At 27.2% G+C, this 10,147-nt stretch overlaps 1 long non-coding RNA gene across 1 annotated transcript; it reads left to right on the top strand.

Annotated features, from left to right (window-relative positions):
• Positions 1–4,435: 4,435 nt before the first annotated feature.
• On the top strand, positions 4,436–5,109 carry LOC119673417. Its single transcript, XR_005252050.1, has 2 exons — positions 4,436–4,690; positions 4,914–5,109. It is a non-coding gene; the product is annotated as an uncharacterized LOC119673417 (long non-coding RNA).
• The last annotated feature ends 5,038 nt before the right edge of the window (positions 5,110–10,147 follow it).

Here is a 10,147-nt window from a genome sequence, read left to right as displayed (position 1 = left end):
AAAATTATAAATGTAATAATATAAATTTTTTATAAATTTTATAATTAAATAAAATCTAATTATATGAAAAATATATAAGTATATATTTTTTGTTGTTTTTATTTTTAATTTATAAGTTATTAGTGTTATTATTGGCTATTAGTTAAAATAAAACTTACTGAAAATTTGTTTCAAATATCGCCTTATTTCTTTTCTATTTGGATTGTGGTTATTTAGTGTTCAAACTTATTTTGAAGCCCTCTGTTGTCTTCTCAAAACCGACATACAGATTTCATTTTTATCTAAAATAGCAAATCATTAAAATTTTATTCTTTATTTAATAATATTTACTCGCCGTCACTCTCACCACACCGTCCAGCACTTTCTTTACGTCTGTAGTAAATCAAAGAAACTCACACGACCACAAGAAACTGAGAGGAAATTTTGAATAATGGTGCCTCTTTGTGTAATATCGCAAAGAAAATCTCTTTTACTTATTTACCATACCAGAATTGTCAAATATTAAAAACGGTGTGGCTTATAACTTAAATATTTACTACATTTGTGGTTGCATATTAGCATGTAGCCATTTCTTCTAATTAGAAGAAATAGTATAAATTATTGTTCTTGGAAAATCCATTGTATATATTAATACGATTATAATGAGTAAATATAGGCACGATTTTTTATATCAGTTTTACTTCAATTTACATAAAAGTTTTAAATGCGCTATATAAATCAAATATAAATGAAGAATTGGTAAACTAAAATCAATAGTAAATATAAAGTAGCTATTATTGATATATGTAAATATGTATATATAATTAGTCATGAAATTGTTTTAATAAAGTTAAAAAAATTGTATCGTATTTATTAAAATAAAAGTTCTTTAATCATGTTGCACATATACGTACTATATTTATATATATGCTGAGCATCTAATAGAAAAGTTAGTATGTGTTCATACATTTCGAGTATTAGGTTGCATTGTTTTAATAGTTTGTTTTAAAAAGATTAATATTAATATAATTTTTTAAAATTCAAAAAAGTTTGGTATATTGTAATACAATTTTTGCTTGTGCATCAAATTTTTTCAATATAGAAAATCGGAAAAATGTATATACTGTTTACTACTACATATTTTTTGTAGTTTTAAGCAATCCTTTCAGTAAGGTGAAATGTTTTTTGTATATGAAATTCAAGAAATTCTTAACTAGTTAATAACAACATTGTAAACAATAAGGATCAATTTCATCGCATAGTGTTAGAAGAAATATTAAATATATAAGCATTTTCCGCACCACCTAAGAGATATGCTTGCTGGCGTGTTACCGAGTTTTAGGTGTTCGGTTCCCCAATAGGCCTATCCACCAAAATATTTTATTTAACAAATATACAATTTTATGTAAATACAATTTAGAATAACTTAACATATACAAAATAATATTACTATTTTAAAAATATTTAATATTAAACCAAAAATAATAAGGAACTATAAAATTAAAGATAAATTATAAATAAATTTAATAAATTATAAAATTAAAACTAAAATATTTTTTGTTTAAGCAAAAAATCACTTAAAGAATATGAACACTTTTGTACTGTTTAAAAGTGTTGAAAGCATAATTGTTTATATTTAAAATTCGACACTTTATTATCTCGATTGAAATATTTTAAAATGAAGTAAATTCTTACTTTAATGAAAAAAGATAGAAGAGTTTCAATTTTGCAATTAGAGCAACATATATAGGAATGAACGTTTTCTAATTTATTAAATAAATGTTGCGCTAAACCTAATTTAAAGCAATTGCTATCCAACTGATCCGAAAATTGTGATTCTAATTTTTCAATATTTGTATATATAATAACAACACTCAATCAAAGTATAATTAATAATATTAATTTCTCTTCAGGATTTTTCCTTTTTTATAATTATTAGTATATCATGGAAAAAATAAAAAATAAAAGCACAACTTAATTCGTGATTTATTATATACACTAATTAGGCACACATCTAAGTTTCTAATGTGTTAATACATTTATATATTTACTTTATTCTACAACAATAAATTGCGTTATTTTTAATTAATAATATACCTTCGATAATCGTTTGGAAAAATATAGAGATGTTTGAAATTTAAACATCCAAGTACGCACTTCCGTTTCAATTGTAAATAAATTTTAATTAATTAATAATTCATATATTTTTCTGGAATAATTACCTTTTTTTAATGCTTTTATAATTGAAAACAAATTCCGCCTTATTTTTCTTTTAGTAATGTGGTATTTGTGCACTTAATTGCAACTTTGGCGCATTTTCTCGTAACGGATTTTTAATGTCAAAAAACCAAAACAAACAACGAAATTTCTCAGAAACCTCTCTAACTTTAGCAAATATCGTGGTGAGTAGGGACCGGGTGGGCAAAGTAGCAGGGTCCGGGTAAGGAAAATATTCACGCGCCATTATGTAGCATTAGGCTTTTTGTTATTGTACTGCGTAATATTTTCACCTCATTACACAAAATTTTTGAATATTTTTTGAATAATCCAGAAAAATTTTAACACAATTTTTCGAGTAACTCTCAGTTTCTTTTCTTTATCTTCTTTGGTAGTAATCATTGAAGAAAGCATTGTCATTTGTTGATTTTGAATTATTTGTAATTTTTTTAAAAATAATTGTGTGTTCTTTTGTATATGCAGCAACTGCCGCTTTTATATTGTGAACAACATTACAAACATTATATATTAAATTCTTCAAATTTGCTGCGTTTTCTTCCATGCTGATTTATTTTCTTCTAACAATACAACATTTAATATCTTCTGTTTACAATTAAAATGTAAACACAGAAAAGCTCTAAAACTAGAACTTTTTGACACATAAAAGCTCTTTCCCATTCCTTAAGTAACTCATGATAATGTAAACGCGACAAGCAATGTTACTATATGACTTACTAAGTACGTAGGGGAAACGTAGTATTAGTGTTGGCATCATGTGATTTGAGCTGCTTATTAGTTAAGCAATTTCAAAAAGGTTGGACTAAATAAACCAGCAGTTTTTTTGTTTCATGTTATTTTTAAATAAGCAGTTGTTCTTTTGTGATATGCTTACAAAAGAAAATGCCAAAAGGAAAAGCAAAATAACCCTAAATCAATAATAGTAATAGCGTTTTTGAATGCTAAATCTAAGGTAATATTTTCAATCGAGATAATCTTTTAATGGACTTTTAGTGCAATATTCATTTTCGATTAGTAAAGCGGGGGCAATATGTAAAACACTTAGACGCTAAAATGGTGGCAATGCCGTTCACATTTATAAAAGAAAACATTTCATTTATTTAATAGGGCCCGTGATATATGTCTAATCTATCACAATTAGGCAAATTTTTCTTTGTTATATTTTGGTAAGTATATTATTTTGTTTTTATGGTATCCCAAATAAATAAATAAAAATGTTTTAAATAATTTCTTACACTTCACGTTAATTTACTTAATTGACAAAGAATTTAGTATATATGTAATTCTTTGTACAACATTATATTAACATTACATTCAAAATAAGATATATTTTGTTTGGTAACAATTAATATTTATAATGCTGATAGTATATAGAATTGTAAAAGATAAATTTATGAAGGATTAATAAGAATAAATAATAAAAAATAAACAATTAAAAATAAAGATTATACCGTATTTTTATTTTCCTCCGGAAAAATTATGAACGTATGTATTAATTTCTACGGTCTTCCATTCAGTGTTTCTTCTATTCAGTGCTTTGCATTGGGTCACAATCTTGTCTGGTCTGGACAGCTCTGATATACTTAATTGGAATGTCCGATTAGTATTTAAAGTTACAATATTTGAATTTTGAATATTGTTTATTACTTTACTTATAGCTGCACTAACTGAATTTTAAAACATTTTTATGATTTTTTTATAGAAAAAGCTTGAATATTCTCAATATATTTATACAGAATTTACGCAAAATAAATTTTGTTTGGAACTTAGGTGAAAGTAATATTACGTTTTTTTTAACAATTGCTACAGGGGCATAAAATATTCATGAAATTTTATTTTCAAAAAGATTTTGTAGAGTCAACGTTGTGAAGAACCATTAATTTATTTTATCTATTGCCCTTTTTATGCGAGCCCTAAAAACTGTTTTATTACCGCGTTTCCACGGCTTACTTAGTAAGTTAATTAATAACATTGAGCGTTTTGTCGTTTACATTAACACAACTGACTTAAGGAATGGGAAAGTGCTATTATGTGTCAAAAATTTCTAGTTGTAGAGCTTTTCTTTGTTTATATTTTAATTGTAAACAGATGACATTAAACGTTGTATTGTTAGAAGAAATTAAATTAGCATGGAAAACGCAGAAAATTTGAATAATTTGGTATATAATTTTTGTGATATTGTTCATATGAATGCATTAGTTGTTGCGTATACAAAAGAACATGCAATGATTTATAAAAAATTACAAATTATTCAAAATCGACAAAAAACAGTGGTTTCTCCAATGATTTCTAAAAGCTAAAGGAAGTACTGGACTTTGGTAAATACGGGCAATAAATATTATTAAATAAAGAGCAATATTTAAACGAGTTACGTCGGTTCTGAAAAGACAACAGGAGGCTTTAGAATAATTTTGAACACTAAACAGCTACAATCCAAATGGAGACGAAATAAAACGATGTTAAGTTCAAATTTTCAGTAAGTTTTATTTTAACTAATAGCTAATAATAACACTAATAGTTTATAAATTAAAAATAACAAAAAAAACCTTATATATTTTTCATGTAATTAGATTTTATATAAATATAATATTTACAAAAAATTTTTATTATTACATTTATAATTTTAATAATTTATAATTTATTGAAAATAAAAATAAAAAAATATAGTCGGTTATCACTGATTTTTCTTTTCTTTGTAGGTGAAGTTCTTTTTTGACTTCAAATATGTTGACGATAATGTTGACGACGCTGGCAGTAACGGTAAGGATGACTATCAGAAATTAATACGAAGGTGTTGTCAATAGGCAAGTTCTCCAAAATTCTATACACGATATTGACAAACTTCCACGATGACGGGACCTCCGTTGAAAACCACAATACATTGCTGAACCTTACTATTTTAAAATAAAAGAGAAAAGTTAACATAATACTTAATAACATATATTATTCATTATACTTTATTAATTATTAAATAAAACATCAAATATTAATCGTAAAGGATTATGTAGTTCTAATTACCAAAAAGTAATGATATAATAGAAATTTCTGAAGTGCACTTTCGTTTGCACTTCGTGCGCGGTTCCCATATAACATCTTTCACCTTTTTCATCGAAGAAGATTTCCCTCTCATAGTTCTATAGTTCCACACGCATTCCGGGTAATTTTTTTTTTGTTTTACATTAAACACAATTTTAAATTTATAAATCAAACTTGAGAGATCGCAATTATTGCTTTCCTGATGTTAACCTGAAATAAATATTTTTTATTAAATAGTATATGAAATTTTATAATTATATCAAATATATATTTAATAAAAAAACTAATTTTTATGTATTAATTATTTATTTTATTTATAAAAAAACAAATGTTTAAAAAAATTCTTACCTGTTGTTTGTTTTGAATTTTGATTGTTTGTTTATGTTAACCAAAGAAGATAAAGAAAAGAAACTGAGAGTTACTCGAAAAATTGTGTATAAATTTTCCTGGATTATTCAAAAAATATTCAAAAATTTTGTGTAATGAGGTGAAAATATTACGCAGTACAATAACAAAAAGCCTAATGCTACATAATGGCGCGTGAATATTTTCCCCACCCGGAGCCTGCTACTTTGCCCACCCGGTCCCTACTCACCACGATATTTGCTAAACTAAGAGAGGTTTCTAAGAAATTTCGTTGTTTGTTTTGGTTTTTTGACATTAAAAATCCGTTACGAGAAAATGCGCCAAAGTTGCAATTAAGTGCACAAATACCACATTACTAAAATAAAAATAAGGCGGAATTTCTTTTCAATTATAAAAGCATTAAAAAAAGGTAATTATTCCAGAAAAATATACGAATTATTAGTTAATTAAAATTTATTTACAGATGAAACGGAAGTGCGTACTTGGATGTTTAAATTTCAAACATCTCTATATTTTTCCAAAGGATTATCGAAGGTATATTATTAATTAAAAATAACACAATTTATTGTTGTAGAATAGAATAAAATAAATATGGTATATAAATGTATTAACACATTAGAAACTTAGATGTGTGCCTAATTAGTGTATATAATAAACTACGAATTAAGTTGTGCTTTTATTTATAATTTAGTACTTTGAAAGTGATTAGAAAATTATTTTTTCCATGAAATACTAATAATTATAAAAAGGAAAAATCCTGAAGTGAAATTAATATTATTAATTATACTTTGGTTGAGTGTTGTTATTATATATACATATATTACTACATATATTGAAAAATTAGAATCACAATTTTCGGATCAGTTCGATAGCAATTGCTATAAATTAGGTTTAGCGCAACATTTATTTAATAAATTAAAAAACGTTCATCCCTACATATGTTGCTCTAATTGCAAAATTTGAAACTCTTCTATCTTTTTTCATTAAAGTAAGAATTTACTTCATTTTAAAATATTTCAATCGAGATAATAAAGTGTAGAATTTTAAACATAAACAATTATGGTTTCAACACTTATAAACAGCACAAATTAAATTTATTTATAATTTATCTTTAATTTAATAGTTCCTTATTATTTTTGGTTTAATATTAAATGTTTTTAAAATAGTAATATTATATTGTATATATTAAGTTATTCTAAATTCTATTTACATAAAATTGTATATTTGTTAAATAAAATATTTTGGGGGATAGGCCTCGGTAACGCGCCAGCAAGCATACCTCATAGGTGGTGCGGAAAATGCTTATATATTTAATATTTCTTCTAACACTATGCGATGAAATTGATCCTTATTGTTTACAATGTTGTTATTAACTAATTAAGAATCTCTTGAATTTCATATGCAAAAAACATTTCACCTTACTGAAAGGATTGCTTAAAACTTAAAAAAATATGTAGTAGTAAACAGTATATACATTTTTACGATTTTCTATATTAAAAAAATTTGATGCACAAGCAAAAATTGTATTACAATATACCAAACTTTTTTTGAATTTTAAAAAATTATATTAATATTAAAATTTTTAAAACAAAATATTAAAACAATGCAACCTAATACTCGAAATGTATAAACACGTACTAACTTTTCTATTAGATGCTCAGCATATATATAAATATAGTACGTATATGTGCAACATGATTAAAAGAACTTTTATTTTAATAAATGCGATACAATTTTTTTAATTTTATTAAAACAATTTCATGACTAATTATATATACATATTTACATATATCAATAATAGATACTTTATAGTTACTATTGATTTTAGTTTACCAATTCTTCATTTATATTTGATTTATATAGCGCATTTAAAACTTTTATGTAAATTGAAGTAAAACTGATATAAAAAATCATGCCTATATTTACTCATTATAATCGTATTAATATATACAATGGATTTTCCAAGAACAATAATTTATACTATTTCTTCTAATTAGAAGAAATGGCTACATGCTAATATGCAACCACAAATGTAGTAAATATTTAAGTTATAAGCCACACCGTTTTTAATATTTGACAATTCTGGTATGGTAAATAAGTAAAAGAGATTTTCTTTGCGATATTACACAAAGAGGCACCATTATTCAAAATTTCCTCTCAGTTTCTTTTCTTTATCTTCTTTGATGTTAACATTTTATTTCATGTGTCAAATATGTCAAATTTAGATCATTTCCAATGTTGCATTCGTCTTTTTTGGTATAATTTTGGTCGAATTTTATTTACTGTATATTAAAGTAAGTAAAAAAGCTCTTTGTATGGTTAATGAAATTTACTTAGTAATTTATTTAGTTACATAAACATATAAAATTGAATTTTGCTTAAAAGCACTTGCAGTACCACTTTATTATTAAATAAAACATTTTTAAATAAATGTTGTTAATGTTTATTATTTTGCAAGCATATATTGTTTTACATGTAATGATTGTTTTTTTTCTCTTGCTTCTGAGAAGACGCGCTAAATACTAATGCACGCTGGACCATTAAGTTAGTTGCTGTTTGTACTTTGGTTTTTACATCACGATGCCGTTGCACTAGTTAATGTGATCGCCTGCACTCCCCCTTCAATGAGCGTAGAAGGCTGTGGTGATGTTTTGTGTTACTGGAACTGGGTTTATTTACCTCAAAGGGTCTTACTCGGCAAAGGTTACTTTGCGTACCTTATTGATGGTGCTATCGATAACGAGTGATGGATGCGATAACGAGTGTACCAGGTTAAATACGTCCCATCTCAGTAATTTGGAGATGAATGGTCTTTTGCAACCAGTTGTGATGTCGTAGTAATTGTTCAAATTTTCTGGTAGCCGTAGCTTTTTAATTATAACTAGTTCATTTGTTCATTTTGACATTTTTCTTTGCCTGCATCCATGTTGCTGCTTGCTGATTCAAATTCACTAATGTCGTTGTTCTTGTTTTCGGGGTCACCAGAGACTCCTGCAGAAACAAATAAATTCCAGCCAGTTGAAGCGGAAAAGTGGGCAGTGCAAGCGATTGGGCAAATGAAGTTGCCAAACTTTTTATCTAAGGACCCAATTTTATGGTTTGCACAAATTGAAAGCCTACTTCATATGAGCCGAGACGTCAGATTTATCAAAATTCTACACAGTAATCACTGCGCTGGATGCAGCAACGCTATTGCAAAAAATCCTCCTGAAACAGGTAAATACGACAAATTAAAAAAAGAACTAATTTCTCGTTTTTCCGAGTAGTCAGAACAGCAGCTTATAAAGCTGTTCACCGGTCTGAAACTTTCGAATAAAAAACCAAGCCAACTGGTACGCGAAATGCGCACGTTATCAGGCGCAGATGTCTCAGAGGAGGCATTAACAACACTGTAGTTGCAACGTATGTCAAACAACGTGAGATGGATTCTATCAGTATACAAAACCACAATCATAGATGAGTTAGCAAAAATAACTGATAAAATTTTGGACAACAGTCCAGTACCGTCTTACGTAATAGCTACAAACGCCAACAAATTGAATGACGCAATAAAATCCCGGGTAACAACCTTAGAAAGTTCGATCCAACAACTAAGACAGCAGCTAATCAAGATATCAACAACCTTAGACAGATTGGAAAAACGAGACAGTCGTGGTAGAGACGACAGCCGCAGCCGCAGCAGTTATTGTAAACGGGAGAAGGTTTGTTACTACCACATAAAATTTGGAGCAACAGCGACCAAGTGCAGCCAACCGTGCGAATTTGATGAGGAGCTGTCCTCATCAAACACGGTTGGCGACAGCATAAAACATCAAGAGCTACGATTACATATTTACGACCGAAAAAACAACATTAACTTTTTAATTGATTCTGGATCAGCTATTTCACTACTTCCACTGCCAGGAATCAATCCAAAACATAAAATGCAACCAGACGATTTAGTTCTATACGCAGTGAACAACACTGCAATCAAAACATTTGGCAACAAGCAATTAGCTTGTCATCATAGCTGATGTTAAAACAGCCATAATTGGGGCAGACTTTCTAACTAATAAAATGACAATTTGTCAGAACGCCCGCTTTTAGGTATTTTTGGAAAAAATGATTTTATTTTAATTTTTTTCGTCACATCAAAGCAGAAAATGGTATGAAAAAGTGGAATATGTGGAAAAAGTTAAATTTAAGTAGAACTTGTTCTTTTATTTTATTTTAATAAGAAACAGCTGATGGTCAACATCAGGAATGTCCAAAGCACGGCCCGAGAATCACATGCGGCCTGCGGCTAATATTTGTGCGGCCCTTGACATGTTTTTAATCTACTACGATTACGCGAATTTTCTTTTGCTGTATTGGTAAAACTACATTATTTTATTTTTGTGGTATAACAAATAAATGAATTTAAATTGATAAATTAATAATTAATTTTACCATTAGAACCATATTTTTATTTTTGTCGAAAACAACTATGAACGCATGCATTTGTTTCGCATCTGGTCTGGACAGCTATGTTCTACATAATACCGAAAATATT

Source organism: Teleopsis dalmanni, chromosome 1, assembly GCF_002237135.1.
Source record: "Teleopsis dalmanni isolate 2A chromosome 1, ASM223713v2, whole genome shotgun sequence".
Classification (NCBI taxonomy): domain Eukaryota; kingdom Metazoa; phylum Arthropoda; class Insecta; order Diptera; family Diopsidae; genus Teleopsis; species Teleopsis dalmanni.
This window is presented reverse-complemented; position numbering and strand designations above follow the sequence as displayed.